The sequence below is a fragment of the Triticum dicoccoides genome, chromosome 4A, assembly GCF_002162155.2.
Source record: "Triticum dicoccoides isolate Atlit2015 ecotype Zavitan chromosome 4A, WEW_v2.0, whole genome shotgun sequence".
Lineage (NCBI taxonomy): Eukaryota > Viridiplantae > Streptophyta > Magnoliopsida > Poales > Poaceae > Triticum > Triticum dicoccoides.
Window position 1 is genome coordinate 36650803 of NC_041386.1, and position 10381 is coordinate 36661183.

The following is a 10381-nucleotide window of genomic DNA, read 5'->3' on the forward strand; positions in this document are numbered from 1 at the left end:
CTGAACATCAGTGAAATTTTGCAGCAACATACAGTTAGCAATCACATTTCCATATTTAGTATGTACTGAGATCTTTATGCACATCGTAGTGTAGCAAGGTACTGTGTTACATCAAAGAAAAGAAGCACAATCTTTTGTGTGTGTGTGTGTGTGTGTGTGTGTGTGTGTGTGTGTGTGTGTGTGTGTGTGTGTGCATACATGGAATGAAAGCAAAAATGGTGCCTCGCTTCTTTTTAAAATTCTCAAGGACCACAACAAACAAAGCCCAATGAGGCAAGGCTCCAAGGTACTCCCTCCATTTCTTTTTAGTTTGCATATAAAATTCGATCAAAGTCAAACTTCAAAATGTTTGACTAACTTTATAGAAAAATACCAATATTCACAATATGTTATTAGATGCATCACGAAATTAACTTTCATATACCATATAATTTTAGTATTGTAGATGTTGATTTTTTAAATATAAATTTGGTCAAACTTTGTTTAGTTTGACTTTGACCAAATTTTATATATGCAAATAAACGGAGGAGGTAGTGAAGATGGTGACCTCAAAGATACTCACAAAACTGATTTATTTTTTGCTTGGCAGGTGTGGATCGGATGGTCAACAAATGGGAGGAAGTTGTTTGTGTTTCCAGTTCAGGACGTGCAAGAAAAAGGTAGAGTGGAGGAGGAAAAGGTACAAGGAAATGAGTAGGTACTAGGTACGGACCTCCGTTGAGCCAGAGCGTGAGCGGCTTGCCGGCGGCGTGGTCCTGCGCCTCGGCGAAGTAGTAGAAGAGGCTCCTCCCGGCCTTGCCGTCCACGTCCACGTACCCGGCGAACTGCCTGAACCCCACGATCGGCTGCCCGGGCAGCCGCCCCACCAAATCTTCCTCCGGGAACCCGAGCACGCAGCTGCTCGCGGCCCAACAAACCATGGCCACCGCCAGCGCTGCAGCTCGCCAGGAGCCCGCCATTGCCGCGAGAACCTCGAGAGCAACCGGAATTGGGAGAGACGAGGGATCGGAGGACGGAGAGGCCTAGTGGGCTGGGTTCTTGAGTCGAGAATTCGGGTGATATATACCGGGGGCACGCAGCTTTTCCGCCCGTGACGTGGAAACAGTGCGGATTTTTTTTCTTTTTTCGAGGATACAGCGCCGATTTTTAAAGTTAATTCGTAGGTTGTTGCTGGTTTAGGCTTGGATTCCATTGTTTCCTTTTCTTTCCCACCGGTTATGAGATGATAAATTCGGCGGCGCCGAAAAATGTTGTAATATCTATTGAATTGAATCATTATTTGTGATTTTGGAGGATGTATATGGTACATGTTGTGATATAAGATGATGAATCTAGACTATCTTTTTGAGTCGAAAAGTCTCCCCGTAAATGTTGGCATACTCCAATTGTTTGCTATCTACGATGCCAAATGCATAGGTGATTTCATTATGACATGGAGTGATGTTTTGTCCATACTACAATAAATTCGATTTTACAAGTAAATGCATACGTGCAATATGCATGTTAATATCATCAAGAAAATTAATTGTACATTGGTATTAGGCAGGATAACAATCACGCATTAATTACATGGATATTGTATACGTTGATATTTGATGTGATATTAATTGCACGCTAAAATATGCTAAGTGTTCATCATTGAAGCAATATAGGTCGTTGCATTGACATGGTTTGATGGGCGAGATTTGTTGAATCTGCCCATGTGTCTTTTTGTATCGATGAAAGAATAATGCCTGTGCATTGCAACAGGATGATGTGATTGTATAAATAAATGTTTTTCGAATCTTGCCCGTATTGAGCGGCGTGTTGTGAGGTGTGGTTATATCTGACGTGGTGGGAAAAATTCAGATGGATGAAAAAAAATCAATGGAGGGATATGATGGGAAGGGGGAACCGGTTGACAAACAGTTCTGCCTGACAGAAAAAGAAATGCTACTTACTTTTTAAGTGATAGAAATAGAGATAGACATATTAGGCAATTGTCCGTGCGTTGGAATGGGGGCATCAATATCCCACTGGTTCAACATGATTAATTAATCATGTGAGATAACTACATTTAGTATCCTCATGCACATCAAATAGTTTCTTCTTCCTTGTCCTCTTATAATCTTCGTCTCCCCAATCAATGCACATCACCGTCGTTAATGGTACATCCAGCTTGCACTCATCCAACCCTTCCACAAAAGTAAGGTATGTCGCAGATGGACAAGCGCCAAATCAACAAGCCTATCACCGTACCAAAGTATGCATCAGATCGATGTTCTTTAGAACTTTGTATCAAATAGAAAATTAAACAATATTTATTGGTTCATAGCTGATACAAATGTAGAAAAAACAGATTTTGAAAATGTACGGTTTGTGGTTTGCTTGCAAATACTCTTATATATGTCTAAATTTGTCAACATAATGTAAGATTTGATGTGCACGCATGCATCAGATATACTCAAGTTGGATGGATGGACATGAAATTGATCCAGTGTTGCATATATATGCACACATCCATCAATCGCATGGTCAGGGCCAGAGAAAAAAATATTGAAGTGAAGGCATTTGTGTGGAACCCTTTCCAACTCTACATATTCTATGCCCATATGTAGTGTTAGAAGGGAGAGAGGAATTTGGTGAAATAGTTTATTGTATTGCTTGAGCCTCGTGGGCATATATATAGGAGTACATAATCTATTTAGAGTACAAGGCAAGTCAGAATTTTTCCTAGTCTAACCTATGTTTCCTAATACAATCACGTTACTCAACATCCCCCCGCAGTCACGACGGTACAACGCAGACGATGAGACTGGAGAAGAATCCGAAGGCAATCCGACGGACACCCCCCACAGTCGTAACGGTCGACGCATCGCGGAGTCGTGGCTGGAGTGAAAACCAACAAGGTTGCTCAAGTAGGCGGTAGCCCTTTGTGCCGTTTGTCGATGTAGCCGAGAGCGTGGGTGGTGGAGCCGTGGTCGAGGTAGCCGTGCGAAGAATGCCGTGGTCGATTCGAGTCGGGGTGGCTGGTGTCGAGGAAGTCGCCGTGGAGCCGCGGGCGCAAGGGGGCGCCAAGTTAGCATGGGCGCAGTGGTGTCGAAGTAGTGGTGCGCCGGTAAGGAGATGTTGTTGACGACGCGTCGCGGCAGGTTTGCCAAACCCGGGGACACATCGTAGACGAGGGCACGCACCGGTGTTGCTAGCACCGGGCATGCGTAGACGGACGAAGACGAAGTTGACGAAGCGCCGCACCAGGCTTGCCAGGCCCGGGGACACATCGTGGATGAAGGCACGCATCGATGTTGCCAGCACTTGGCATGCATAGACTTGGACCTGCACGAGCTGTACGCCATGTCGAAGAAGTCGGAGAGGCCAGCGGAGAAGGACTCGACAACGGTTCCGACGCCAATCGGCGTGAGGCCAATGTCGCCCGCGGTTGTCGGAGTAGATGAAGTGGTCAGGGTAGATGACGGCGACGCTGGCAACGGGATGGTGCTGGACGAAGATGAAGGGAGTGGACGGGCGGCTGCAGCGGCTACGGGGGTAGCGGCGGCGGCGGCCTGACGGCAGCGGCGGCGGCTAGGTTAGAAGCGCAGCAGCGATGCTCGAAGTAGGCGAAGAACCCTGACAGCGTGACGAAGACCGACGCGGACGGTGGCGTTCTCGCGCCAAGGAAGATGGCGCGGCACATACCACGGGAGGTCGACGCGCGGTGACGGCGGAGTGGACCGCGGGCCGCGGCGCTACGACCGAAGGGGCGACGCAGCGACGACAGAAGACCTCGGGGCGGCGCCTGGGACCGCGGGCTGTGGCGCTGCGGCCCGAAGGGACGACGCAACGGCGGCGCGCAAGTCGGTGCAGCCACGGGGACGGCCTCGGGCAGCGGCAGAGACCGCGTGTGATACGTCCATTTTGCATCATGCTTTTATATCGATACTTATTGCATTATGGGCTGTTATTACACATTATGTCACAATACTTATGCCTATTCTCTCTTATTTTACAAAGTTTACATAAAGAGGGAGAATGCCGGCAGCTGGAATTCTGGGCTGAAAAAGGAGCAAATATTAGAGACATATTTTGCACAGCTCCAAAAGTCTTGAAACTTCACGGAAGTTATTTCCAGAATATATAAAAAATACTGAGCGCAAGAAGTACCAGAGGGGGGCCACCCACTAGCCACGAGGGTGAGGGGCGCGCCCTACCCCCTGGGCGCGCCCCCTTGCCTCGTCGGCCCCCTGGTGGCCCTCTGCTACCTCTTGAGCACTGTGTTGGTTTTCCCTTAAAGAGGAAAGGGTGATGCAGTAAATTAGTGTAAGTATTTTCCTTAGTTTTTGAGAACCAAGGTATCAATCCAGTAGGAGATCACGCTCAAGTCCCACGCACCTACACAAACAAATAAGAACCTCACAACCAACGCGATAAAGGGGTTGTCAATCCCTTCACGGTCACTTACGAGAGTGAGATCTGATAGATATGATAAGATAATATTTTTGGTATTTTTATGATAAAGAGAAATAAAGATGCAAAATAAAATAAACGGCAATAGAAATAAGTAAGTGTTGACAGATTAATATGACGGAAGATAGACCCGGGGCCATAGGTTTCACTAGTGGCTTCTCTCAAGAGCATAAGTATTACGGTGGGTAAACGAATTACTGTCGAGCAATTGATAGGATTGAGCATAGTTATGAGAATATCTAGGTATGATCATGTATATAGGCATCATGTCCGTGACAAGTAGACCAAAACGATTCTGCATCTACTACTATTACTCCACACATCGACCGCTATCCAGCATGCATCTAGAGTATTAAGTTCATAAGAATAGAGTAATGCTTTAAGTAAGATGACATAATGTAGAGGGATAAACTCATGCAATATGATATAAACCCCATCTTTTTATCCTCGATGGCAATAATACAATACGTGTTGTTTCCCTTTCTGTAACTGGGATCGAGCACCGCAAGATTGAATCCAAAGCCAAGCACTTCTCCCCTTGCAAGAAAGATCAATCTAGTAGGGCAAACCAAACTGATAATTCAAAGAGACTTGCAAAGATAAATCAATCATACATAAAAGAATTCAGAGAAGAATCAAATATTGTTCATAGATAAACTGGATCATAAACCCACAATTTATCGGATCTCGACAAACACACTTCAAAAGAAGATTACATCGAATAGATCTCCAAGAGAATCGAGGAGAACTTTGTGTTGAGATCCAAAGAGAGAGAAGAAGCCATCTAGCTAATAACTATGGACCCGAAGGCCTGAAGTAAACTACTCACACATCACCGGAGAGGCCATGGAGTTGATGTAGAGGCCCTCCGTGATCAATGCCCCCTCCGGCGGAGCTCCGAAAAAGGCCCCAAGATGGGATCTCTCGGGTGCAGAAGGTTGCTGCGGTGGAATTAGGTTTTCGTGGAGCTCCTAGATGTTTTCGAGGTACGTGGACTTATATAGGAGGAAGAAGTAGGCTGGTGGAGCAACGAGGGGCCCACGAGGGTGGAGGGCACGCCCATGGGGGTAGGCGCGCCCCCCTACCTCGTGGCCTCCTCGATTGTTTCTTGACGCCCACTCCAAGTCTCATGGATCACGTTTATTGAGAAAATAACGTTTCTGAAGGTTTCATTCCGTTTGGACTCCGTTTGATATTCCTTTTCTGCGAAGCACTGAAATAGGCAAAAAATAGCAATTTGGGCTGGGCCTCCGGTTAATAGGTTAGTCTCAAAAATGATATAAAAGTGTAAAATAAAGCTCATTAACATCCAAAACAGATAATATAATAGTTTGGAGCAATCAAAAATTATAGATACGTTGGAGACGTATCAAGCATCTCCAAGCTTAATTCCTGCTTGTCCTCGAGTAGGTAAATGATAAAAGAAGAATTTTTGATGTGGAATGCTTTCTAACATATTTCTCAATGTATTTTTTCTTTATTGTGTCATGAATGTTCAGATCCAAAAGATTCAAGATAAAAGTTTAATATTGACACAGAAATAATAATACTTCAAGCATACTTACTAAGCAATTATGTCTTCTCAAAATAACATGGCCAAAGAAAGTTATCCCTACAAAATCATATAGTCTGGCTATGCTCTATCTTCACCACACAAAATATTTAAATCATGCACAACCCCGATGACAAGCCAAGCAATTGTTTCATACTTTTGATATTCTCAAACTTTTTCAATCTTCACGCAATATATGAGCGTGAGCCATGGATATAGCACTATATGTGGAATAGAATGGTGGTTGTGGAGAAGACAAAAAAGGAGAAGATAGTCTCACATCAACTAGGCGTATCAACGGGCTATGGAGATGCCCATCAATAGAAATCGATGTGAGTGAGTAGGGATTGCCATGCAACGGATGCACTAGAGCTATAAGTGTATGAAAGCTCAACAAAAGAACTAAGTGGGTGTGCATCCAACTTGCTTGCTCATGAAGACCTAGGGCATTTTGAGGAGGCCCATCATTGGAATATACAAGCCAAGTTCTATAATGAAAAATTCCCACTAGTATATGAAAGTGATATCATAGGAGACTCTCTATCATGAAGATCATGGTGCTACTTTGAAGCACAAGTGTGGAAAAAGGATAGTAGCATTGTCCCTTCTCTCTTTTTCTCTCATTTTTTATTTGGGCCTTCTTTTTTTGGCCTCTTTTTTTCTTTTTCCCTTTTTTTATTTTTCGTCCGGAGTCTCATCCCGACTTGTGGGGAAATCATAGTCTTCATCATTCTTTCCTCACTTGGGACAATGCTCTAATAATGATGATCATCACACTTTAATTTACTTACAACTCAAGAATTACAACTCAATACTTAGAACAAAATATGACTCTATGTGAATGCCTCCGGCGGTGTACCGGGATGTGCAATGATGCATTAGTGACATGTATGAAGAATTATGAACGGTGGCTTTGCCACAAATACGATGTCAACTATATGATCATGCAAGCAATATGACAATGATGAAGCGTGTCATAATAACAGAATGTTGGAAATTTGCATGGCAATATATCTCGGAATGGCTATGAAAATGCCATAATAAGTAGGTATGGTGGCTGTTTTTAGGAAGGTATATGGTGGGTGTAAGGTACCGGTGAAAGTTGCGCGATACTAGAGAGGCTAGAAATGATGGAAGGATGAGAGTGCATATAATCCATGGACTCAACATTAGTCATAAAGAACTCACATACTTATTGCAAAAATCTATTAGTTATCGAAACAAAATATTAAGCGCATGCTCCTAGAGGGATAGATTGGTAGGAAAAGATCATCGCTCGTCCCCGACCGCCACTCATAAGGAAGACAATCAAAAATAAATCATGCTCCGACTTCATCACATAATGGTTCACCATACGTGCATGCTACGGGAATCACAAACTTCAACACAAGTATTTCTCAAATTCACAACTACTCAACTAGCATGACTCTAATATCACCATCTCCATATCTCAAAACAATTATCAAGTATCAAACTTCTCATAGTATTCAATGCACTTCTATGAAAGTTTTTATATTATTCCTAAAAGCAAATTTCCATGTTGTTCTAAAGGACTCTCAAAATAATATAAGTGAACCATGAGAGAACAATTATTTCTATAAAATAAAACCACCGCCGTGCTCTAAAACATATAAGTGAAGCACTAGAGCAAAAATTATATAGCTCAAAAGATATAAGTGAAGCACATAGAGTATTCTAATAAATTTCAAATCATGCGAGTCTCTCTCAAAAGGTGTGTACAGCAAGGATGATTGTGGTAAACTAAAAATCAAAGACTCAAATCATACAAGACGCTCCAAGCAAAATACATATCATGTGGTGAATAAAAATATAGCTCCAAATAAAGTTACCAATAGACGAAGACGAAAGAGGGGATGTCTTCCGGGGCATCCCCAAGCTTAGGCTTTTTGGTGTCCTTGAATTTTACCTTGGGGTGCCATGGGCATCCCCAATCTTAGGCTCTTTCCACTTCTTGTTCCATAATCCATCAAATCTTTACCCAAAACTTGAAAACTTCACAACACAAAACTCAAAATAGAAAACCTCGTGAGCTCGGTTAGCGAAAGAAAACAAAACACCACTTCAAGGTACTGTAATGAACTCATTTTTTTATTTATATTGGTGTTAAACCTACTGTATTCCAACTTCTCTATGGTTTATAAACTCTTTTACTAGCCATAGATTCATCAAAATAAGCAAACAATACACGAAAAACAGAATCTGTCGAAAACAGAACAGTCTGTAGTAATTTGTAGCTAACGCAAACTTCTGGAACCCCAAAAATTATAAAATAAATTGCTGGACGTGAGGAATTTATCTATTAATCATCTTCAAAAATAATTAACTAAATATCACCTTCTAAATAAAAATGGCAGCAATTATCGTGAGCGCTAAAGTTTCTGTTTTTTACAGCAAGATCAAAAAGACTTTCCCCAAGTCTTCCCAACGGTTCTACTTGGCACAAACACTAATTAAACACAAAAAGCACAACCAAAACAGAGGATAGATAAATTACTTATTACTAAACAGGAGCAAAAATCAAGAAATAAAAATAAAATTGGGTTGCCTCCCAACAAACGCTATCGTTTAACGCCCCTAGCTAGGCATAAAAGCGAGGATAGATCTAGGTATTGCCATCTTTGGTAGGCAATCCATAAGTGGCTCTCATAATAGATTCATATGGTAATTTTATTTTCTTTCTAGGGAAGTGTTCCATGCCTTTCCTTAACGGAAATTGGAATCTAATGTTCCCTTCCTTCATATCAATAATTGCACCAATCGTTCTAAGAAAAGGTCTACCAAGAATAATAAGACATGAAGGATTGCAATCTATATCAAGAACAATGAAATCTACGGGCAAATAGTTTCTATTTGCAAAAATAATAACATCATTAATTCTTCCCATAGGTTTCTTAATAGTGGAATCCGCAAGGTACAAGTTTAAAGAACAATCATTAAAATCACGGAAACCTAGCAAATCACACAAAGTTTTTGGAATCGTGGAAATACTAGCACCCAAATCACACAAAGTATAGCACTCATGATCTTTAATTTTAATTTTCATTGTAGGTTCCCACTCATCATAAAGTTTTCTAGGGATAGAAACTTCCAACTCAAGTTTTTCTTCATAAGATTGCATCAAAACATCAACGATATGTTTAGTAAAAGCTTTATTTTGGCTATAAGCATGAGTAGAATTTAGCACGAATTGCAACAAGGAAATACAATCTATCAAAGAGCAATTATCATAATTAAATTGCTTGAAATCCAAAATAGTGGGTTTCATTGATATGTAAAGTTTTGACTGATACGTCTCTGTCGTATCTACTTTTCCAAACACTTTTGCCCTTGTTTTGGACTCTAACTTGCAAGATTTGAATGGAACTAACTCGGACTGACGTTGTTTTCAGCAGAATTGCTATGGTGTTATTTATGTGCAGAAACAAAACTTTTCGAAATGACCTGAAACTTCACGGAACATCTATTCGGAAATAATAAAAAATCCTTGCAAAAGATGAAGACCAGGGGGCCCACCACCTGTCCACGAGGGTGGGGGGCGCGCCCCCTACCTCATGGGCCCCTGGAGCTCCTCCGGCCTCAACTCCAACTCTATATATTTGGTTTCGAGGAGGAAAAAAATCAGAGAGATGAATTCATCGCGTTTTACGATACGGAGCCGCCGCCAAGCCCTAAAACCTCTCGGGAGGGCTAATCTGGAGTCCGTTGGGGCTCCGGAGAGGGGAATCCATCGCCATCATCATCATCAACCATCCTCCATCACCAATTTCATGATGCTCACCGCTGTGTGTGAGTAATTCCATCATAGGCTTGCTGGACGGTGATGGATTGGATGAGATCTATCATGTAATCGAGTTAGTTTTGTTATGGTTTGATCCCTAGTATCCACTATGTTCTGAGATTGATGTTGCCATGACTTTGCTATGCTTAATGCTTGTCATTAGGGCCCGAGTGCCATGATTTCAGATCTGAACCTATTATGTTTTCATCAATATATGAGAGTTCTTGATCCTATCTTGCAAGTCTATAGTCACCTATTATGTGTTATGATCCGTTAACCCCGAAGTGACAATAATCAGGATACTTACCGGTGATGACCGTAGTTTGAGGAGTTCATGTATTCACTATGTGTTAATGCTTTGGTCCAGTACTCTAGTAAAAGGAGGCCTTAATATCCCTTAGTTTCCGCTAGGACCCCGCTGCCACGGGAGGGTAGGACAAAAGATGTCATGCAAGTTCTTTTCCATAAGCACGTATGACTATATTCGAAATACATGCCTACATTACATTGATGAACTGGAGCTAGTTCTGTGTCACCCTATGTTATGATTGTTACATGATGAACCGCATCCGGCATAATTCTCCATC

General features: G+C 42.2%; 1 pseudogene; it reads right to left on the minus strand.

The window, feature by feature from the left end:
* Positions 1-959, minus strand: part of LOC119288629 — a 3543-nt pseudogene extending 2584 nt beyond the window's left edge.
* Positions 960-10381: the final 9422 nt, after the last annotated feature.